This window comes from Apteryx mantelli, chromosome 5, assembly GCF_036417845.1.
Source record: "Apteryx mantelli isolate bAptMan1 chromosome 5, bAptMan1.hap1, whole genome shotgun sequence".
NCBI classification, from domain to species: domain Eukaryota; kingdom Metazoa; phylum Chordata; class Aves; order Apterygiformes; family Apterygidae; genus Apteryx; species Apteryx mantelli.
Window position 1 is genome coordinate 51,217,101 of NC_089982.1, and position 15,707 is coordinate 51,232,807.

The 15,707-nt window shown below is 42.2% G+C and overlaps 1 protein-coding gene across 1 annotated transcript in view; it reads left to right on the forward strand.

The window, feature by feature from the left end:
* Window positions 1–5,142: 5,142 nt before the first annotated feature.
* Window positions 5,143–15,707, forward strand: part of SNX25 (sorting nexin 25) — a 91,793-nt gene continuing 81,228 nt past the window's right edge. Inside the window, exon 1 of the mRNA XM_067297977.1 lies at window positions 5,143–5,209. The gene's annotated coding sequence lies outside the window, so the exon portion shown is untranslated. The remainder of the gene's footprint in view (window positions 5,210–15,707) is intronic.

The window sequence follows — 15,707 nt, forward strand, 5'->3', positions numbered from 1 at the left end:
AGGCTCGTACGCCGCCCGGGCCGGCCCCTCGCGTCGCCGGGCGGCGAGAGGCGGCGCCTGAGGGGGGCGGGAAGGCGGCGGCGGCCCGGCGCGGCGGGGGGAGGCGCCCCGCATGGCGGCGGCGACGCGTCCCGAAGAAATGGCGGGGGGCAGGCCGGGATCTCGGGACTGGCGACGTGTTGCACCACCGGGGCCTGGACCGGGGGAACCGAGGCTGAAAGGAGGAGGCAAAGCCAGCGGGAGCTGCGAGGGCGCCCGGCAGGCGGCAATACCAGACACTGCCGTTTCTTTAATAATAACAGCGCTGCTCTTTAACAAAGTGTTGTTGATGCAGCCATTCAAAAATTAGGAAATCGCAACTTTTCGTTTGCCCCGTCGTTCGTTATGGAGAAGTTTTAATGACGTGATCACGTATTTTTTTCTGAGCGTACTGAATTTAGCGTTGAAGCAGGGCTGTGCAGCCAAGACAACTGTTGTCTATATGGCCCTATTGCATTTGGCACGCACACGCAGGCACATATGTATGTATATGTGTGTGTGTATACACACACACACACATATTCAAATGCATTTAGCAAATGTGGCAGAATAATACAAGAAAAAAAAATCTCTCGATTAAGGCAACTGAATGGCACTACAATGACTGGATTCCAGTCCTGCTTGTACTGCACAGTGTTTAATGGAGGCTCTTCAAATTATTTAGACCAACTTGTCCTATTTGGTCATGTATTTTATTCTCATTTTTCTGGAACTGTGCTTGAGTCACTGTTGAAATTTTGAACAAACAACTGCAGCTGAAATCAGAGGAAGCTGTACTTGGAAAACATCAAGTGCTACAAAATGCCGAGTACTCCAAAAATTAGATCTTAGGTATCTCACATGGAACACTAAATGGGTACTTTTGCCCTTCATTTTTCTTGTGCATCAGGCTCCTATCTGCAAATAGGCAAAATACCATGCCATTGTCTCAGAAAAGTGTTATGCAAATAAATTACTTAAATTTGTGAAGTACTTATTCTCACTTAATATTTTGTAGAAAGGCCAACAACAAAATAGTTCTGTTCTTCTGAGAGCAGTTTAGCTTATTTGCAGTAAAGGAGAAATAGGAATCGGGCCTACAGGAAAGATAGTATGTGATCATGTAATTAAGGACCATATCATTATGTCTTGATGAATAATATTCCTATAAGTAGAAAAAAACTGTACAAGTAGAAGTTTTGCATTTGTAGTATATCAGTTTTGAGGTGAAGTTTTACCAGAGAAGATATATCTGATTTTATATAGAGAGAAAGAGATTGTTTGTATGATTTCTACTGAACTGTGTCTACATTTTACTTCTTCAACCAAGTCCAAAGCATCTACCTTTGCAGGGAAAGTTCTAATAGACAAAAAATGTCTGGCAATTTTGAGAAACCCCTTAGTTCTATAACCTGTGAGAAATAACCACAATCACTCTTAAGATTTCTTGGAAGGTGTCAATTAAATAAGATTTAAGATACTGGGAAGTATAACAGATATTCTCCTTTTCTCTTGCTCTGTTAACTAGGGTTTATGAAATCTAACAGTGACCACCAGCCAGTGATTTTGTTTCCTCCTTTTCCTATGACTGTTGCTAACAGTGTTAGTTATCAGCCTTTCAAACCACCAGGATCTAAAGTTCATGAGCACTTTCTTTTTTGTGCCTGCCTGAGAGACTTCTAAGTATTTCTGTATGCTCTTAACATGACTGCAACTACAATGCAGCAACACAATGATTATAAAGAAGCATGTCATTCATTCAAAGTTGTAAATAGCTAAAAATATAAACCAAATATGTGCTTTACACACCTTTTTTGCCTATAATGAAAATTTCTGTTTTGATTAAGTAGTAGTGAATTTCTAGCCTTTATGGCAATGTGATCTGAGGCAGAAAGGCTCACAAAACAGGAATTAATTGTGAAAAAAAGCCCTTACAAAAGTACTAATTTTAAGCCTAATCATTTTAAAGCTGCAAATTTATGAAAGTTTAAAGTTGGCAGTGCTGTGAAAGTGGAAGCTGCAAGATCATCACCAAGTACAGACAGAGAGGTGTGTTCAGAACGGAGGGCTTGATCTAGGGTATGCTATAAACAAGTTAATTACACTCCTAGCTTAAAGGAAGAAAATGAAGATGCTGTTATTTTTTAAGGAAGTACATTTGCTGTAATGCTTGAATGGCCTAGAGTTTGAATAGTTTATTTCGTAACCTAGTACCATGATTGAGTAAGCAGTTATAGGAAGATAATAAAGTAATGCCCCAGTCCCAAAAAATTGACCTCTGAAGTCCTTTTGTCATATACAGAGAAACAATTTTTAAAATACAAAAGGGGAAGTTTAATAACACTGAGGTCAACTTGAAAATTGCCATTGACTTCAGTGCAGCTAGGATGTCATCTAAAATAGTAGGAATTGTACATCAATTTGGAAAGCCATCAAATCTTCTTCAAAACTAGAAGAAAAACAATCAAAGCTCCCACTGGCTCTATGGATATACATACACTTTGGTTGATTTAAACATACCTAATTCAGGATATGATGTGTAAGTCCTAACTAAAATTGGTGGGATTCCTCAGGCGAGAACTGTTCTTGTGCATAAGCACTGCAGGACTAAACCTTTATTGTAGGGAGGTTTATTTTTTATCTTCCTCTCCGCTTCAGAGAACTAATACTCTAATAAGAAAAAAAATCTGTTTACACAGGACTAACAACATTACATGCTCTGCTGCAAGTTAATTTAAAAATTCAGTTCCCATAAGTAGTTTTGACAGAGGCCTAGATGTTTTCCTGCATGCGTGTGCAGTGGAAGGCCTCTAGGCACTCTGTCTTGTGAATCATTCTTAAGGCTCTGCACTCTTTTCACCCTAAATAGATCTTGAACTCAGTCCTAAGTGTTGTATTTTCTGAACTCTTTGGAGGAGTAAAGTGTGTGCTGGAAGTTGGATCTTTGTTCTTTGCTTTTGTTTTCTAACTTACGAAAATGAAATAGCATTATAGGAAACCTTCTGGCATGCTGGGCCTTATCCAAAAGCTTTTGGACTCTGCAAAAATCTCTCCGTTGGTCTTACTGGTCAGACGTACTGGAAGAACCTTGTTCCCAAGCCCTTCGATGAAGCATCTGAATAAGGTCACATGCTAGCTCCCACGGGACCGTGAGTGTCATTGCAGTAGTATTTTCACTTTCTGTATATAACAATTTTCACCTTTAATCACATTAGAGGCATTACTTAAATAATCGATTTTGGACACCCATTCTGTGGGTGCTCTGGGCTAGCACTTAAAAGCTCTTTGTGCAATTTAATATCCACTAAATAGAATAAAGTGGATAATAAAATTACATCTAAGCTACTGTGAAGGACTTTGGATCAGATTAAGGAACAGTGTCTCTGTTTTGGTCAGTGACTGAGATGGGAGCTAAAATCTCTTCAAAACTACTTTGGGATTTTGTGAGGAAATACACTGCTGTGCAGACCTGCAAGACAGGCATATATGCACAGAAACAAACCATTTTATGTACAAGTCAGGTTGCACCACCAGAAACTGGGGGTTAGGTTAGAACTAGTTCAGCAAAGTACTGTAGTGGAGTAAAACATTTGTTATAATTTAGAATCCTTACTAGCTCCCTGTCTTTATGTTTCCATTACAGTTACGAACCATAAATTGACATGTAAACCCTCTTTACAGTGCAGTGTTAGGACTGTAACGGAACATTTTGCACAGCTGTACTATCCACGCGCATTGCCTGGGTTTGCTTACTCTTTCAAAAGTAAAGGGAAGTTTCGGATCTGTTTTTAAAATGGTGCTCCTTGCGCTGATGAAGCTGTACGGAAACATGCACATTCACCAGATCGGCGCCTTGGTATTCATACATTTTCTTTATAGGACTAGCATCATTAATCTTATAAAAGTAACTGTTGAAACGGAAAAAAAAAAATTGCAGCAGCGGTAAACTAATGTAGTTATGACATGGATGACCACAATGCATTTTCTTGTCCCATCATTTTCTCTCTTACAAGCTAGTCTCAGCTGGCAGAGGAAGCAAAAGTGAAGGCCTCAAAGTTATAAAAGAGGCAAGTAAATGCTACCTTCTAAAAACTATATAAAGAACAAATTAAAGAGGGGAGTGAATGATGTGTGGCGTAATGCTCTTTGTGGGATAAAAGACTCCAGCTATAACCCCTGTTTTAAAGATAAGATTCAGGGCTATTTCATAGACTGAGACCATCAGAAGAGTGGCAATGGGAAAATCGGAAAGTCCCCGTATTTGTAAACACTTCTCCAGTGCTTCGCTTTTTCTTCCGGAGTTGCCCTCTTCAAGTGAAGCCTGTGTGCAAGTAAAGGCTTGTAACTTCACTCCCGTGGAGTTCGGCTTTCCTGGGGGAAGCATCGCCTTCCCCTCCCGGTGTGGAGGCATCGAGACCTCCCGCCTCGGGGGAGGCTGATGGGGGTTTGGGGGGGGGGGGGAGACGGGTTGCCGCGGCCCCCGTGGCTGGCGGGGGGGCGCAGCGGCGCGGCCCCTCTCTCCCTCCCCCGGCCGCCGCCTCCCCCGGCCGCCGCCTCCCCCGGCCGCGCCGCCGCCGCCCAGCGGCGGGCAGCGCTGCCGCCTCAGCGGCCGGGAGGAGCGGCCCGCCCGCCCGCCCGCTGCCGCCGGGCATGAGCTCCGGCTCCGCGGGCGGCCGCAGCGGTGCCAGTGGCGGCGGGCGGAGGCGGCGGGGGGCCCCGCGCGCGGCGACCTCGGCGGGGGGCGGCGGCGGGCGATGCGCTTGCTGCCGGCGGCGCCAGGAGCAGCATGTTCCCCGCCGCCGACAGCGCTAGCGGCCCGGCCGCGCCGCCCGAGCCGCCCGCCGCCGCCGCCGCCGCCGGCCCGCCGGGCTCGCACGCCCCCGGCGGCGAGGAGGCGGCGGCGGAGGACGAGGAGGACGAGGATCGCGGCTCGTCCCGCCTGGCGCTGGCGGCCGGGCTGGGGCTGCTGGCCGCGTCCCTCTTCCACCTGGCGCAGGAGCGGGCCGAGGCGGGGGCCGGCGGGCCGCCGTGCCTGGCGCTGCTGCTGCTCCGCCTCGGCCTCTACGCGGGCTGCGCCGCCGCCGCCGCCGCGCTGGGCGCCCTGCTCGGCGTGACCTGCCGCGGCCGCGCCCGCCCGCGCCCGCCGCCGCGCTTCGCCGTCGCCGCCGCTCCGGTGCTGCGGGCCGCGGGGGTAAGTGGCGCGGTGCGGTGCGCGGCGGTGCGGTGCGCGGCTGCGGGCGGCCGCAGGCTGGAGCGGGGCGCGCTGCCGCGGCGCGCTGGGAGCGCTCTTGCCAAGAGAAACGAGCCTCATTCGCGCCGTCGTGGTGTCCTGGTCCGGCCGTGCGGAGGGTCCAGCTCGCTGCGTTCAGGGCGCTTGCAATCCTCGTTAGCAAGTAAAAAACGCTGCCGCTTCTGTAGCTGCAGGGCCGCAGCCGGTGCGGCTGAGTCTGCAGAGAGCCCCCGGTGCTGACATGACGGAGAACCTGTTGGAAACCGCTCGCTGAGATAGTTGGGCACCCTTCCGTCTTGCCACTCAAGCCAGCTAACAAACTGCTGCGGAGGTTTATTTCTTCCTTCCTTGAGCCAAGGAAAGAGCGAGCTCGTGTTTGCGAGTAGTGTGGTTTTCCAGGCCCGCGCGAGAGGGGGGCTGGGGAGCGTTATTGTCAGAAGGGATCATTTGGCCAGGGGCTGGTGGCGCTGATGCATTAATACAACTTGCAGAGGTAAGTTCAGGCTCTGTTAATGACCGTGGGTAAATGTTACACTGGTTTTGTCTTCTGCATAGACTTTTTTTTTTTTTTAATCTTCTTTGCCTTGAAGACCCAACATCATAATCTTCTTCAAGGGAGTAGAGAGTAGTATGTATGAGAAGAAGAGGGAGATGAGAAGGTGTAAAGCAGAAAGCCAACAAATCATAGGCTGCAAGTACTTGACCTGTATGTAGTGTCTTCTTTTTTTTTTTAAGTGACTAGTACAGCTAAGGGCTTTTCATCTGTTTTTTGTTATAGGAATGTGGGGGAACAAATGTATATTAAGTGTATAAGCAGTCCTCATTAGTAAAGATGTATCTTTGTATTTCACCGTTTAACTATCTTATACCAAAAGAGAGAAAAAAAAAGTGCATTGTTAATAAATTCCTGTTGTCTTCATATTTGAGAAGTTAAATCTTTGCATGATAGTGCCATAGGTCCAGTGACATTTGTGTGCTGGCATACTCATTTGAACTTCTGGGTGCGTATTAGTTTACTTTTAGGAGAACATATTGTATATGGAGTACAAAATCTTTCTATAAACCTAATTGTTGAAATCTCCCCACTGCTGCAATGGGACAAAGTGACCTTTCAATTTTGTAAAATACACAAACAATGAAAAGTGGTTTAATTTGGAAAGTCCAGAATTGGAGAAAAAAACAGTTTTTTTTGCTTTTTCTTTCTCCTCCCACCCTGCTTCCTTTGTGAAAAGCCTAATGCATAAGCCCAGTGAACAGGAATGAAAGGAGAGCTATCCGGAGACAAACACAGTTGCTTTGATTATTATGCCATATGCACGTTCTTTCTGTGCTGTGCTGCTGCTTCTTTCTCTTTGAGATGCTCTCCTTTAGTTCCCATCTATTGCATTCGTATATGTAGACACTGCACAGCTGCTCTTGCTTTGTGTGGTCTCATATGTGATGTTGGGGTTTATTTTAGTTCTGCAGTTCATTTTGAAAAGTAACTGAAATCAGGTATTTAAAAGTTGCTGCCGAAAAAGCAGCGCCTATTCGCATTTGTAACCCCTTTCGCCAGGATTATTTCTTTCCCCCTCTTGGATTCGATTCAAGTTTTTCTTCCTTCCTTCCCAGCACTGTTCTCAAAATTTACCCCGGCTGTATGAAAGGAAAGGACTCTCAAAAAAGGAGCAGGGTATTTTACCCTTTCTGTTTGGAAGCTGTAGTCCCAGACATCTTACTTGAGTTTCTCATGCCTTCAGTTTACATTTTTGTTGCTTTCTATTGGACGCAAAATGGCTTCAGGGCCTCAAAGCCCCTTGATACATTTCTTCTGAACGTGATTTTATATATCTCTTGCAGATTTCCTGATTGGTGCTTCAGCAACACCTGGGTGAGAAAATACCGGTGTCTATACAGGCAGCATATAGAAATGTAGGCCATGCACTAAGATTTTTGTTGTGAAGTTACTTCTTTACGTTTACCTTTGGAAGATTCTTAGGTTCATCTTTTTGTTACACGTTCTATATTTGTGCCTCTTCATTATCATTCGGTTGGTTGCTACTCTTCCGTTTTTCAGAGCCTTATGGTACTGTTGTCTTTTATCTTCTGGGAGCCACTAGTAGGTGACTGTGAAGCTAGAATTTCCCCAACTTTGTCACGTCTTTCCTTCCTCAAGAATAAGAAAGAACAATCTGATTGCCTAATGCAATTTTTTTTAAGAGGGAGTGTTATGGATAGATGGAGAAAGCCTTCAGTGAAACAAGAATTTTGTTTTGCATGTGCTGTTTTTACCAGAACTCGAGGCAGATATATTCATTTTTTGTTCTTTGAGTGATTTTCACATTGGGGTTAACAAATGAGGAAACATTAAATATTCAGTAATAAATATTTACTCTAATGAGAGTCAGGCTCCGCTCTTGGAAAGTGAGTGGGAGTACTTAATTAACTTCAAAGGGACTTGGATCAAATTCTTTATGCTATGCTGAAAAAATGAAGTTTTTTGTAAGTTCTCAATTCTGCAAACACTTACAGTGCGAGTTTAGTGCTGCTGTTTCTCATGAGTCTGTTCATGCAAATGAAATAACTCTTGTGAGGAAGTACTGTTCTGCAAGTTCAGACTCCAGAAGAGCAAAATGTTTGCCTTTTTACATTTTGTTTGAACTTGCTTCTGGAGAAGCTATCTTTCCAAACAGGAAGCTTTGCTCTATCCTAAGTATTGTTTGTGTAACCCCTTTGGGAATTAAAAATGAAGATTTTTTCTTAAAGTCGGGCTGCTCAGCAAAAGCATTAGAAATCTACTGAAAATTGCGAAGAAAATTATGCAATTTATATCCCCCCAACAAGATACATTATCAACTTAGTATCTCTGTATTTGAGAGCTCTGATTACTAGCTACATCAGGACAGTGCTTTAGATTCCACATAAAGTTTGTTTGTTTTTTCCCCCCAATATTCTTTTATATTTTTATTGAGCTCCAGGGAAGTGAAGGAAAGAGAGGTATACAGACAACTCATAATACTGTTTTACTTACTAATTTAAATACTTACAGGAATTAATAATATTAGTAAATAGTTTGTGTTTTAAATAGGGGGAATTGAATGGTACTTTGAAATTGTATTTTACATTATTATAGATGTTTTTCAGCACTTCTCAGGAACTGTTTTAGACAAGATTTTCTTGGGGGGGCATGGCAAGATACAGGACAGCAAAAGACATGGTTGTACTTTACAGTAATAAAAATGTCTGAGTCTCAAAGGGATATTCACTTTTCAAGTATAAGCAGACTTGGTAACACCAAAGATGGTCCTGGAAGAGACTTGTTAGAACATGTGTCACCTTCTTAAAATTCAGACTTGTTCCCTACATCGCTGTTAACTTGTGTAGTTGTGTGGGAGATGCCTTTGACTCCAATGGAAAAGGTGTCTTCAGAAAGGTTACTGGGAAGGGGAAGAAGAACACATTTTCCTACATTTCCAGTGTGAGTTGTTCCTCTGCCAAAAAACTGGCAGGGCAAAGTAGAGATCTTCTTATTTTCAGCATGGTATTTTGACTCTGATTCAAAGCAAGACCCTACATGATAGGGTTGGGTTATCATCTTCATTTCAGGAATGCTAAAATCAAGGCCTAGTTTACTAGATTTAGTTGCTGTATTTTAAATTCAGATTAAATGAATGATGCTCTGTATAGAGAATGATCTACCTAGTCTGTCTTGCAGAACTAGCAGAAAGGTAATAAACATGCTTTCCTAGCAAAAAGGGTACGTTGAATCTAATGTCCTGTTTTTATCGGTTTCCCAACAGCTCAAAGTGTTTTCTTAAAACTTAATTCCTGACATATTTGGTCACTCTTGTCCACTTCTGTTTAGCAGCTTTCCATTTTCAGAAATACTTCGCTCTTACTTTTGGTCCCTGAGTGAGATTTATGTGACCTCATTTTATGTTTTTAAGTGATTTGTTCCATCAGTGAACATGGAATTTTTGCAAATTTGGCATTAATGGGAGGACATGGGTAAATCTTGTCTTACTGGATCACGTAATCCCTGAAACCTCTGGATCCTAGAAGATGATACAGTTTTCTTTTTATTTAAACTGTAGAGGGATGAGTAGAGAGGTTACTGGAAATGGTCAGGGCGATTCAGGTGGGCCGGCGAGTTGCCTGCATGAGATATCTGCTGTGGCATCCGAGCTGAGCTTTCTGCCCTTTTCAAGGAAGAAAAGGGAAGCAGAGAAGGAGGACACGCAGTTTTGTTTTCCTTCACTGCTGGACTTTTCCCATGCGAAGAAGAGTGTGAAGGTAAGCTAGCGGGCGCCCTAGAAGCTGTAGGAAGAGGAAGGTTCATCATTTATGGGCCTCAATTTCAAATGTAATGCAAAGCGCAGTGCTTGGGGTAGTGGAAAGTTTAGAGCAACCGGGAGGGAAAGGAATAACTTTCTAATTCCTTTTGGTCTTGATCTTGATACCTCAGCAAGTCTTCAAAGATATTTATGGCTTTTTTTTCAGCCTAAAAACAAGTGCTTTCTACGGTCTTATCTCATTCTCTGCTCCATGAAGGAGTATCTTGAAACCTCTGATACTGCAGGGTTTTTTGCTGTTATTTCTGTCAGTCACTAGAGTGTCTACTAGCTGCTGTTTTGTTACGCTTGTTATAGGTTGGAGGGCTCTTGGGCTCCCAAGCAAATTTTCAGAGACAGTGTCATTTTTTAATTTATCAGTTGTTTCCTGTTTGGAAGGAGATTATATGTGTAAGTTTGGTTTGTTTTTAATGGAACTGAAAGTCTGACACGTCTGTTCTTAGATATAGTATCTGTTATACAGACAGATTAACAGTCTGTTTGGGGTGATGCAGATAAGCTTGCTACTAGGTAGTTCCTGAAATTAAAATAATAAAAAGGTGTCATAGCATTGCCTACTAATTTCATGAGTATTTTAGAATTTTAAGTATATGTTGCATGAATCTCAAACGTTCACTTACAGTTCAGTTCATAGTTGCAGTTTGGGGCCTGTAGTTTGGACATCTCTGCTACATTATTTATTTATTTTTAGAGCTCTGCTGGGTATCTTTTATCCTTAGAGATTATTAAGCTTTTTCAGAATTGATGTTTTGCTGGGATTGTGCATGTTGACTACCTGCAGGTGTAACTCTGAAGTGATAACTTTATCCTCAGAGAAAGCTGATTTCAAGAAATGAAATGTTTTTCAGACTCTGCATCATAGTTGGTTGTTCCATAACTCCTTAGCACTGAGTAGACTTCGTTTTCCACACAGCCTTTTATCCATCATATATATTTAACAATTTCTTGTCTTGTCATGCTACCCTTTCTGTTTTTTTCTGTTTTATCCTCTGTGTCATCTTTAGCTCTGCATTGTAGCATGCTCAACATTTAATTTTCTTAATGTTGCATTATGTTTCATGTTTTGCTGCGAATCAGGAGCAGTTTTGCTTTTACCTTTGCGAGGAGCGCTGCTGACTTGAGAGGTATTTTACAACTGATGAAAAGAACATCAGGAGAGAGCCAGTTCACGTCTCCCGATAGCGGAGCAGTGCTGAGAGTGTGAGCTGGACGGGCTCTGGGCTGACCGGTGTCTCGCTGGCCCCGTCCCTGGCAGGGCCGGCCCAAAGCTGGAGCTGAAAGCTCTGTAACAAGGTCAGAGTGCGAGGATCTTACATTCCAGATATGCTTTGGGGTTGCAAATGCCATAAACGGCACATTTATCGGAAACATTCTGAAGATAAACCCTTATCGAGCTCCTTATAATTACCGGGTTTGGGTGCCTTGTGCTCTGCAAAGGAGAGCAGCAAAATTTGCTCGAGGAAAAGGCAGGTATGTAAAATGCTGCTTACTTTCTCAGGCCACCACCTTGGGAAGGGGTGGAATTAGCTGCAGCTAATTAGCTGCATAGCCTGTAAGTCATGATAAGTTTGTGTATATGGGAGGCTCGCACGGCCAGTCGTTCTGCATCATGGTTACTTTCTTTTTCCCCAGTTAAGCATGCACTGTGAAGGCAAACAAGTTAATGTTGATAAAGTCAATGCCGATTCATTCTGCATGTTTTGTGATGCTTTGTAACATGGGACATTGGTAGGGTGGAAAGTCATTTGGGAGAAAGGGGGTTGGGACAGGCACGCAGAAGTTTCTCTCTGTCGAGCTGAGAATTTGCAGCTGAAGCAGTCGCTGGTGCGGGTTTTTCTGGCTCCCCAGCAGTTCTCTGGTTTCATGGTTCAGGGCTTTCTTGGCCCCAAAGTGTCGGCCGTAGGTGGTGGCTTCTCATGGTCTGCTTTTAACAGAGGAGGAGAGCGTGGAAACGTTCTGTAGGTTGGGGCTGTGTGTGTGCCCCGAGAAGTCACCTAAGCCTTTATTTCAATGGTAATATTAAAGATCCCAGTAAAGGAAAATATTGTATTTCGTGCTGAGCAGAAATTTAAATGCTAACATTACAAAGTTTTTCTTAGCTTTACTGATGGGAATGAACACATTATCTAAAAAAGTTTAATTGTCATGTACTTATTTGTCTGGTATTATTTGGAACTACAAGTTAAAGAAGTTATGTCCTGGTTAGGAAGTTTTATACTGCCATGATTTTATCAGTTTTGAACACAATGCATTTAAGGTAGAAGATTACCATATAATAAACCCAGTTACATGTTACAGAAACTGCTGTGTTAGTGGAAATAAGATACAGTGATATAACAACATCGTTATCAAGATAATGATACTTAACAGAATGGGAGTAATATACTTTAAACAAGTTGCTTTTAAATTGGTAATTACAGTATCCCCTAATATATGTGGATTAATCCTTAATGTGATTCATACATATTTGCTTTGCAACCTAAAATAGAAATACAGGTATTAATAAAGAAGACTAGCTCTTCTGTGAGTGGAAAATTTATTTTTGCATCATGAGTGAGATAATCTTGATTATTATTAAAAAAAAAAAAGTATCCAGCTCAGTTAAAGCTGGATTTATGCAGAACTCAATAAAACATTATTTGAAGTAGTAACTCTTTATTATCGAAGTCCAGTCTGATGTTAATGCACACTGTACAAAGAAAATAAGAAAGTTAATCGGGCAGTAGTGGATGGAGCAAGTAGCTGTGAGTCACTGGATAGTTCTTGTACGCTGGAAGAGATCCTTGCCTTTGAGATGCCTGATTAAGACTGTCTCATGTGCAATGTACCTTTATATTGTGTGCTCTGTTCTGAGCTCTGACTTAGTTTTGTTGTAATTGAATTAATGTAATAGGAATAATTGTTAATTTTTCTCTGCTTCTGGCTTTAATTTCAGGGCAGAGTAAGTGTGCGTGTGGGTTGCCTGCCATGTATCTGTTTCTGCTGTCATGTTTTGAGAACTGCGTTAGAGTGGCGAGGGTTGCAGGTTGATATACTGATAATGCAAGGTGTTCCTGCCTGCTCCCTGCTGTACCATTTATTCCGTTTAGTTTTTGAAATACCTGCTTAATTCTCTATCATCTAACGTTTACACTTGAATTTTTAGAAGCTTATTTTGAATTACTTAAATTGTTGTACACCAATAAATGGTATTAACATAATTTTTTGCATCTGTAGGAACTGAACCTAGACTAAGATTCTGTCTCAGTGCCAGCCTAGATTTTATTTCAGGCCTTTTAGGCTATCGTAGTCTGCATCTTAAATCATTCTCAAAAGTATCAAACAATGAGTAGTAGTATTCAGAAGTCTCCAGGAAATATACACATCCTTTTTCCAGGTTGTAAACAAACCCAAATTCAAGGGAAAACAGACTGTTCCAGGAAACAGGCTATTTGTTAGGAGTCTCATTCTTTCCATGTTCTTTCCAAATGTGCCCCCCTCCCTCCTTTACGCTGTTTTGTCAAGTCTTAATTTCAGTTTGGCTTAAATCATCCTGCTTTGACAGTAAACTCTGCAGAATGGAGCCCAGTTTGGGGCTGTGATAGTGCAAGTCAGAACTAGCAGTATAGTTGGCGTGTGTCATAAGCGAAACCCCAACATACCAGGTTTTAATCAGTATGACAGAGCATCTAAGCTAGAGCTTTGAACTAACTTAAATCCATTTAAGGACACCTTTGCCTCAGTCAGAGTTATGCCAACTGATTCTTGAAATGTAGCACACTTTTCCCTTAGAGACGTGACATGAAGAAAAACCTGAAAGCATCAAAGTTTAAGCTTTCTAGCTGAACCCCTTTTTGGTACAGTATGGCATCTGCATACATCCTCTTCCTCCCATCCGATTTGAGGCAGGGAAGGGGAGAAAATCTTGTAGTGAAATATGCTGAATTATTCTTCCTTTCAGCTGTTAAAACTGAGCTTGGAATGTGAATTTTCTGAAACCTTTGTTACCACAGGTGCTGGTAAACCTGCATTATCAGGTTGTTGTTGTTGTTGTTGTTATTAAGGTGATTGTGGGCATATGTCATCCAACTCAGGTGTGTCTGTTTAGTTAATTCAGCATCAATGTTGCCACTAAAACAGATTTAAAAAAAAAAAAAAAACAAATTTAAGCTAGCAAGACCTAAGGGATTTTGCTAAATGAAAGTTCATAAGGCTGTATGAAAAAAGGAAGTTTGGAGGAACCTGTGGTTGATCAGCTGTTCTAGGGAAGGCAATTCAAGATCTGGTTCATTAGATCAGTCTCTAAATTAAATTCAGTTTTCTGTAAGGTTATCAAGAATCATAGAATAATTCAGGTTGGAAGGGAGCTCTGGAGATTATGTAGTCCCACCTCCTGCTCCGAGTGGGTCCAAGTAGAGCAGGTTTCAGTGTCTCCAAGGATGGAGACTCCACAACCTCTCTGGGCCCCTGTTCCACTATTTGACATTTAAATGAATAATTAAATAAATTGCCTTATATCTGACTGGAATTTCCTGCTCTGTTTCCTCTAGTCCCATCGCAGTGCACCTCCAGGAAGAGTCTGGCTCCCTCTCTATACCCTCTCATTTGATGGTTTTAATGCTACCTAAACTAGTCTAAATGTTCAGCAGTAAGATCTCCTCTTAACCATTTCTTAAGGTTAAATAAGCCCACCCGGCATCTCTTTAATGCTTTTAAATAGTCCCATTTATTCATACATCAGATTCTCCCCTCTCCTTGGAAATTTGGTTTTAAACAGTGACAGTTTATGCAATACCTGTACTGTTATGGAGAATTTCTCAGAAAATCCAGTACACAGTACACCTTCTTTTTTCCTTTAGTAATTACATTTGTAATCAGCATTGATAATGGTGGTATTCACTTCTTACTTTTTTTTTTAGTTCTTTTTGATGATGTGTCTTATGATTTTTTTCATGATGACCATCGATGCCACTAATTGTTTGATTTTTTTTTTTAATGGAAAACTGATGCCATTTAGCAGTCAAAGCTACCAGCCATACAAAACACTTGTCAATGAAATACGTTTTTGCAAACTGAAACGTGACTTTGTATCTCCATGAAATACTGCTGCTTAATCACTGAGGCAGTACTCTTTGTTTTGTTAACATAAGAGTGTTCAAGGTTGAAATATAAAAGAATCAAGCTGTACCAGAAGCCTGCTTTGTGAAACTGTGCACCTTGGATTACACTGTTAGGATGTGAGCAAGCTAGCTGCCGTCACGGATCCACCCTGAAAGCATTTGTCTCGTGTTCTTTTCTCTGCTCTAAAGAAGTCCTGGAGTGAGAGGCTGGTAAGGAGGCAAAAGTAGGAGTGCAGCATCTAAAATATTCTTATCTCAGCTCGTGTTTAAACTAGTTTTGAAAGGAGAAATTTGGCTAGTACTTTGTGAGAACACTTTAGATGGGAAAAAGCACTCACTGCAAAGTTTGTGCGTTAGAAAATGAGGAATGCTGCAGGCCAAGTCAGGGGATTGGGGTTCCCAACTCAGTGCAGTTATGACTCAATTCAGCAGAAAGTTTAATCTGGTATGGTCCCCAAGCTAGTACAAATATTAGGTAAACCTGAGTATGTCGAGCATATGGCATGAGTCAGGAGCCCCTTCTTTAAGAAAAGACCTAAATGACTTCGCTTACAAGCGTTTTCTGAATTCCTTCCCCCCACCCCGGGCCCCGAATGTATTGGGAGTGTTTAATGCTCTGGGAGTATCTCTCTTCTCTTTTAAATTGGAGTGGTTACGAATCATCTTGTTTTGTGCTGCAAATAAAGCAAAAAAATCCTTGAGTAATTGTGCGACTAGCTTTAAAACAGCTTTGTGTGAAGGGAGCACAATAAAATAAGTTAGAAGTGGCATATTGGAATTTTGCACGTGTTTTTGTTAATGTTCTTCCAAACATCAAAATTATTTTCTGACATATACTGTTTAAGGACTTCTGGAACTGTTCACGTGGTTATGGCTTAAGTTTTTACTAACATCATATTCACATAAAAGGGGGCTATGGAAATCTGTAGGGGTTCATTAATTTGATAGTACTCTGTTTATTTAAAATTGTTCTTACTACCAAAGCTGTAATTAAGGAGGGGAAAGAGGGTCTGCAAAAGGAGGGGAATA